The sequence below is a fragment of the Anguilla rostrata genome, chromosome 16, assembly GCF_018555375.3.
Source record: "Anguilla rostrata isolate EN2019 chromosome 16, ASM1855537v3, whole genome shotgun sequence".
Taxonomy (NCBI): domain Eukaryota; kingdom Metazoa; phylum Chordata; class Actinopteri; order Anguilliformes; family Anguillidae; genus Anguilla; species Anguilla rostrata.
Window position 1 is genome coordinate 15,882,454 of NC_057948.1, and position 6,091 is coordinate 15,888,544.

Below are 6,091 nucleotides of genomic sequence, written 5' to 3' on the forward strand. Positions count from 1 at the left end.
TTTTGGGGTATTTAGACAGGTGCACTTTTTGAGTTGCAAAAATAATTAAGGTCAGAACATCGGAGAAAAAAAACTTATCTTGCTTAAAAAACACGCCTGGTCATGTCCAACGGCAAACAGATTTGTTACAAAAATTGACTGGCATTGCAATTAAAGCAACAATCACACAATGACATTAATCATTTGAATAATCTTAGTTTGGTATGCAAAATTACACAATGTAACAACAATGTTAACATTCCTTTTCTTTTATAACTGATATTCAAAAATAATTTAAATTGCAATAAATATAATGACACAGATGAAATGATTATATTTTTATTGCATTTTTTATTTTTGTTTTTATGGAATCATATTTTCTTTAACTTCAAGCACAGCAACTACTGGCCATATCATTTGATTTGAAATAAAACTACATAATATATACATTTGCAATCACACACTGCACTATATTCTGTATCATCAATCTTCCCATTATCTTTTAGATAGATGCATATTCAGTCAGTTCTGTGGCCTCTTCAAAATCAAGTGCACACCATATTTTCATTCTACAAAATATGATGCATTTAAGTTGATTAAGAACATGCAATTGTTTGTGTGCAGTGCTCAGAACATAAAGGGTCAAGGGTGCCATTTTTAGCTTTTCAAACTCAAGTGACTCTTTTCCATCGCAATTCCAACTCAAATAAGAAATGAGGGGAGCTGACAAAAATGTCTACGCCCAGACACTATTGCAGACATAATATCCGCCTAACAAATACCGTTAAACAATGACTACCATTTGCATACATCTGCACGCTCACTATTCGTAATTTTCCTTTCACAGAGAATATAAGGAAAAAACTGTTTTCTAATTTCAACTTCGCGGAAGATGCAAAAAGATTTTTTTTTTAAATATATATATATAGGCCAATGTGTGCATTGTTTAATATTTCAAACAGTGATATCCCCTTGCAACCACTGGGTCCTTCTGAGGTAGACTACTATTAAGTCACCTCGCACATCAAGAAGAGGTTATTCTTGGTAAGGATGTGTCCCTAAAACTAACTCAAGGTGAGAATGCGCTGTAGAACGAGACACCTGCATCTCACACAGGAGTTTAGAATGGCGGCAGTTTAACGATGTCACTTGTGTATATTTTCTGATCACTGCAACAGATTTGAGCAAGTAAATCTAGTTTTTTTTTTATCGTATTTAGCGTTTAACAAAATCTTAAGATTGACGTCTATCCGACATAAGACTTTTTCTGACAATGTTCCATCGTTGAACAAACTTGCTGATAACAGAGGCTAGAACATTAGAAGCTGGGCTCGTATTTTAGACTATTTGTATTTTGCAATCAAGTCGAATGAAGTTGCCCTCATGATTCCTTTTGCAATAGCGTTATTATCGGGCTACTAGTAGGCTATGTGGTTCGTTTTAAAACCTCAAACTCACCCTTAGTTCTGTTGAACATATCATTTCACATTCAATGAATACCGCAAGCTTTGAAAACGCTTGCCGTTTCTAACCGTATCCCTGTAACTTTACACAGACAAAATGCATTATTTCCCCAAGGACTACATTTGCAACTGTCGTTAAATCTGCCCTCTCTGTAGCAATATGCTTGTTGTTTCCTGATAAAAGGTTTTAAAGCCTGATATGACATTTACTTCTTAGCTGTTGAATGCCATCATAACGTTCCTGAAAGCATAATGCGGGTCTTCTGTTCATACGAGGTCGATCACAGCACAAAATGGCAGGTCTCTCAGGCACTTCCATCTCACAAGTTTTGACACTTGGCATGCACCAGATAACTTTGATCCTAATTCTTCAGCAATCCGTATTCAGGTTAGTTGAAATCCTGAACAGAACCCCTTGGGGTGTAGCGGGAAAGTTTGCAAAGAAGATTCTAAAGAGGAAAGTTTTATCCCCCGGTTAAGCAGCGGCAGCTATCTGATATCACATCACACTTAAACTGGGAATGTTCCCTTTCATTTCAGTCTTTAGCGGTGTTAATGAAATATTTAACTCTGCAAGAAGTAAAGGTTGTAAAATGACACGGAAAATATAATCGAAGATTTCTTGGGAGTAAGTTCTACAGCGCCGTTCAATGGCTTCCCGGATGCTTTCATTATGTTGGTGCTTTCTCCCCTGACAGCCCCGCATGCAAACGTCACTGCTGTGGATATTAAATTGTACTGTATTCTTTAAATTACAAAAATAAAAAATATATATACATTTTTTTAAATCAGGCCCCTCTGTGATTTCATGAGAGAAACAAAAAAGTCAAAACTGACTTTAAAAAGCACAACGTCTCCCTTTAAACCCTCTCGAATTACTGAAACTACAGCTTTAGCACTTCTTACCTTAAAATTTAAGCAATGCGTTGAAGAAACTCCTGCATGTAAACGCTGCGTTTTGAAAGAGTGTGTTCATTGAATAATGAAGCATGTCCATAAGATTGACTTGGTCATTTTCTTGCGCTGAAGGGGGAAAAGTGCGGCTCGGACCTGTTACGATTGTCCTCTCCACAATCCCACTCTATAGAGCTGTTCCGCACGCATCCCGAGTAGAGAGCGTTTTATTTTATTCGGTTTCTTTTCGGGATAAATGTGTTCATTGATACTGATCACCCAGCATCACAAGACATTTCCATCTTTCAGCTTGGACTCCCCCTATCTGGTAGGTGAAATGCATTGTACCGTTAAAAAAGCACTCCATTGTCGTGCTCGGCGTAATTCGCAGCAACTAGATAGGTCTTGCGGCATTCGATTTTGATGAGCCAAAAGCTCAGCCCTTGATAAAATAACCTAGTACATAAAATAATCTCTAATCGCCCATTTCCCCTGCGTTGCAACTGAGAAAAATTACCACAGCGCTGTCTGTTCCTGACCTTGAGCTCCCGTAAACACTATTATTAAAATCTGTCTATTCTCTAAGAACCCACTCACATTGTCAGTCTTGTTATTCTGAGACGCCGCGTATAATTGGCTTTGATACCTGCCGTCTCAAAAAATACTAATCATCCCTGTCTGAGAAAAGATATATTATAGTTACAATACGATTGCTTACCTTTTCGAATAACTATTTCAAGTCTGTTTTCTTCCAAAAAACTCCAGGATAAATCTGTGTAGACAGCGCGCGCGTCCCAAGCATCAGTCACTGCTCTAGCGCTTAAGAGAAGTAATCAGCGATAAAATGACGTTGATCTGCACTGTAACCTTGTGGCGTATTTAATGTAAATAAGCCAGTTATGTTGCCAGTCGTATGCACACAAACGCGAAGGGTCCAGTGATGAGCTTTTTGCGTTCCCCGACGAAAAAGCTTTATTCTAACACCATGCTATATTGAAACAATAGGGAAAAGGCGAATCTGCTTACAAACGTGATTTTAATTAATATCGTAGCGGGCTATTAAAATGAACATGCTACACTTAAAGACGAGAAAATATGTAATGGGAGTCGCGCTCGCTTGTAGGTTCTTACCAACGTGGAAATAAAGAAGGTGTTTTGATGGGAAGTTCGATGTGGTCGTCAAACTTTTTTCTTTTTTTCCCCCTGAACTTCAGAAGCGTTTTGTTCGGAAAGCAATGTGCAGGTCGACCGTACACGCAACAAAATGCTCGGATGTGGATGGTTTGATAGGTTATGTTTCTATAGAAAAAAAGAAGCTGAATAATGCAATTATAAATTCAGTGTCCCAGAGTTGACAAAAGCTAGTGCTTCAATAGAGTCTTTGTTGTGGGATTATATAATGATTAGTGTAATTATGGGAAAAGGCTTGGTTATAATAAAAAAAGTATCAAAATACGCCGACCGGCAGGTTGTTTTAAAGAATATAGGCTACTCGCATGTGACATTTGGACGGCGAAAAGAAACAAGGAACATTTGAAAGGTTGACAAAGAAGAAAGTAGTGATGCGCATGATTAGAGCCAATGCAGACGGATTGATTATTCAAAATGTCGAGCCATGGGGACACTTTACACATTGATTCAGGTAAAACTAGATTCTCAATACATCAGGACTGAAATTAGTTCCCTGGGGGTTCGCTGACAACCGCGGGTTTACATATAATACATGCAGTAAAACTCATTCTCCTCATGCGCCAGGGACAGTTTGCCACCGTAACTTACCTCAAGCAAAATATACACTACACTACTTTTCCTTTTTATACTAGTATATTATCCCATTTTTCTCTCGTTACATAAAAAAGACTCAGCTCTTGCATTTTTAATTTAATTCCATCTTATAAAAAGACCACCTAACAGAGAGGCCAATTAGGGGTGATTATTTTATTACTTAAACTTGTGCAATATGTCTTGCAACTCTGTCCGCAAGAATATGAAGATTAATTAAAACCCCAGAAGAGGAGACCCAAGTGTCGTTTATTTTCTTTCCAGAAAGGACATACTTTAAAAAGGAAAAAGGAGTCCACCGGCGTTATTCACGATGAAATCAGATTCCCATGCCTCCCCTTAAACGTTTAGGAATTCAGCCTGCATTTTCCAGTTTGATGTGTATGAAATTCTTTTTTGAACAAATTCCAAAATAAAAGTTTGTCTCTAAAGAAATTAGCATAACCATCCCATCAATAATATCGCTATCTCTATGGGAATGATAACTAAAGCAGTAGGGGTGTCCCTTTTTTCAATTCTTCATGGATCAACTGCGCATTTTCAGTTTTCTTTTGAACTTGTTATAGCAAGTCAAGTGATTCTTTATCGGTGACAGGCTTGACAAAGAGACTGGGATGGGAAAGCAGGTCAAAAGGAAGTTGCCATATGGACTTAAACATGCAAATTTAAACAATATATTAGGGAGATATCCAATATGCAAGCAAACAGTGCTACAATGCTGGGTGACGTTTTTGCCTATGTAGAGAAGGAGCGAACACTTTGGCGTGAAAGTATAGTTACGAATATATGCATTTTGTTTGGGATTTCAAAAGAAACTGTTTTATATATTCTGATTCAAATGAAATGGAAATGATGAAATCTGAGAGTATAAATAACAAAGGCGAAGTATCATTTATAGAATGTCGCTTGTATTATTGGTCCAAATTTTAATTATACAATTTGAAACAATAGTTAGACTAATCACTCGTTATGTATGTGAAGCAAACGGTTAACGAGGTCTTGTATCCTGTTATTGTCTTGGTTTTCTCAGGGAAATCATTCCATACAGAATAATAAAAATACAGTTCTCTGAAAACGCCTGTGCAGCTCATGCACGTGACTCTCTGAAGACCTTGGCTTATAGCAACAGGTGATCCCAAGATGAAGAACTTGAAAAACCTGACACGATTATGGTTAATAAGCGAACGTTCGCTGACATAATTTCCTTTCACTGCACTAATTGCAGGTGGATACAAATTAAATGTGTCCTTAAAAAGTTGATATTAAAGTTTAATATATGTATATGTGTGTGTGTGTGTGTGTGTGTGTGTGTACAAGTTTCACGTAGAAAACTGTGATCAACACAAAAGATTTATACAGTTTGTGTTTTACAACTGTTATCATTTCTATCCTGCTCTTTTTTTCTTAAATGGGCCCTAGGATATAGAATAAATATTCACATTGACCATAAGTTACTTCTTTTTTATTTTTTTCATTTCAGATGCATACTGTATTTTAGGTTATTTTTTCAATTTCATTTGTAAGTTGTCCTGATCTCTGCATCTAATCCAAGTTAAAAACACAGCTAATCAATAATAATAATAAATAAAACACCAACAGGAACACAAAGGCAGCATTGAATGTGTCAGGATGCACTGATGATTAAAACTGAAGATGGTTCTGCTTTTGACCCAATACTGGAAGCAATCCAAGAAATCATGCTTCAAAACAGACACGCCACTGTTCACTTTCAAATGAATTAAGATGTTATTCCGTTAGGCCCTTTCTTGTGTACTTTCGGATATACGTAGCTAAGGAAGCACCAGCCAGGGCCATCGACAGGACGGCATGACTTACTTTTACCTCTCGCTTCTGTGAACAACAAACATAAAATGTTCTAAAAACCGTTCTGCAACATCCCAGAAATGCAAACACATTGCAGCAGCATTACACCAATGCTGAGACAACTTTAGGGATAGAATGGACAAAATGTG

The 6,091-nt window shown here is 37.2% G+C and overlaps 1 protein-coding gene across 7 annotated transcripts in view; it reads right to left on the reverse strand.

Annotated features, from left to right (window-relative positions):
• The window catches only part of znf536 (zinc finger protein 536), a 164,775-nt gene extending 161,157 nt beyond the window's left edge, over positions 1-3,618 (reverse strand). For 2 of the 7 annotated variants that reach the window (XM_064312507.1, XM_064312510.1), the window contains exon 1: positions 3,055-3,445. The gene's annotated coding sequence lies outside the window, so the exon portion shown is untranslated. Of the gene's footprint in view, positions 1-2,348; positions 2,653-3,054; positions 3,446-3,467 lie in introns of those variants that run through there. The other 5 variants (XM_064312508.1, XM_064312509.1, XM_064312513.1 and 2 more) reach the window with 4 other exon arrangements.
• Positions 3,619-6,091: the final 2,473 nt, after the last annotated feature.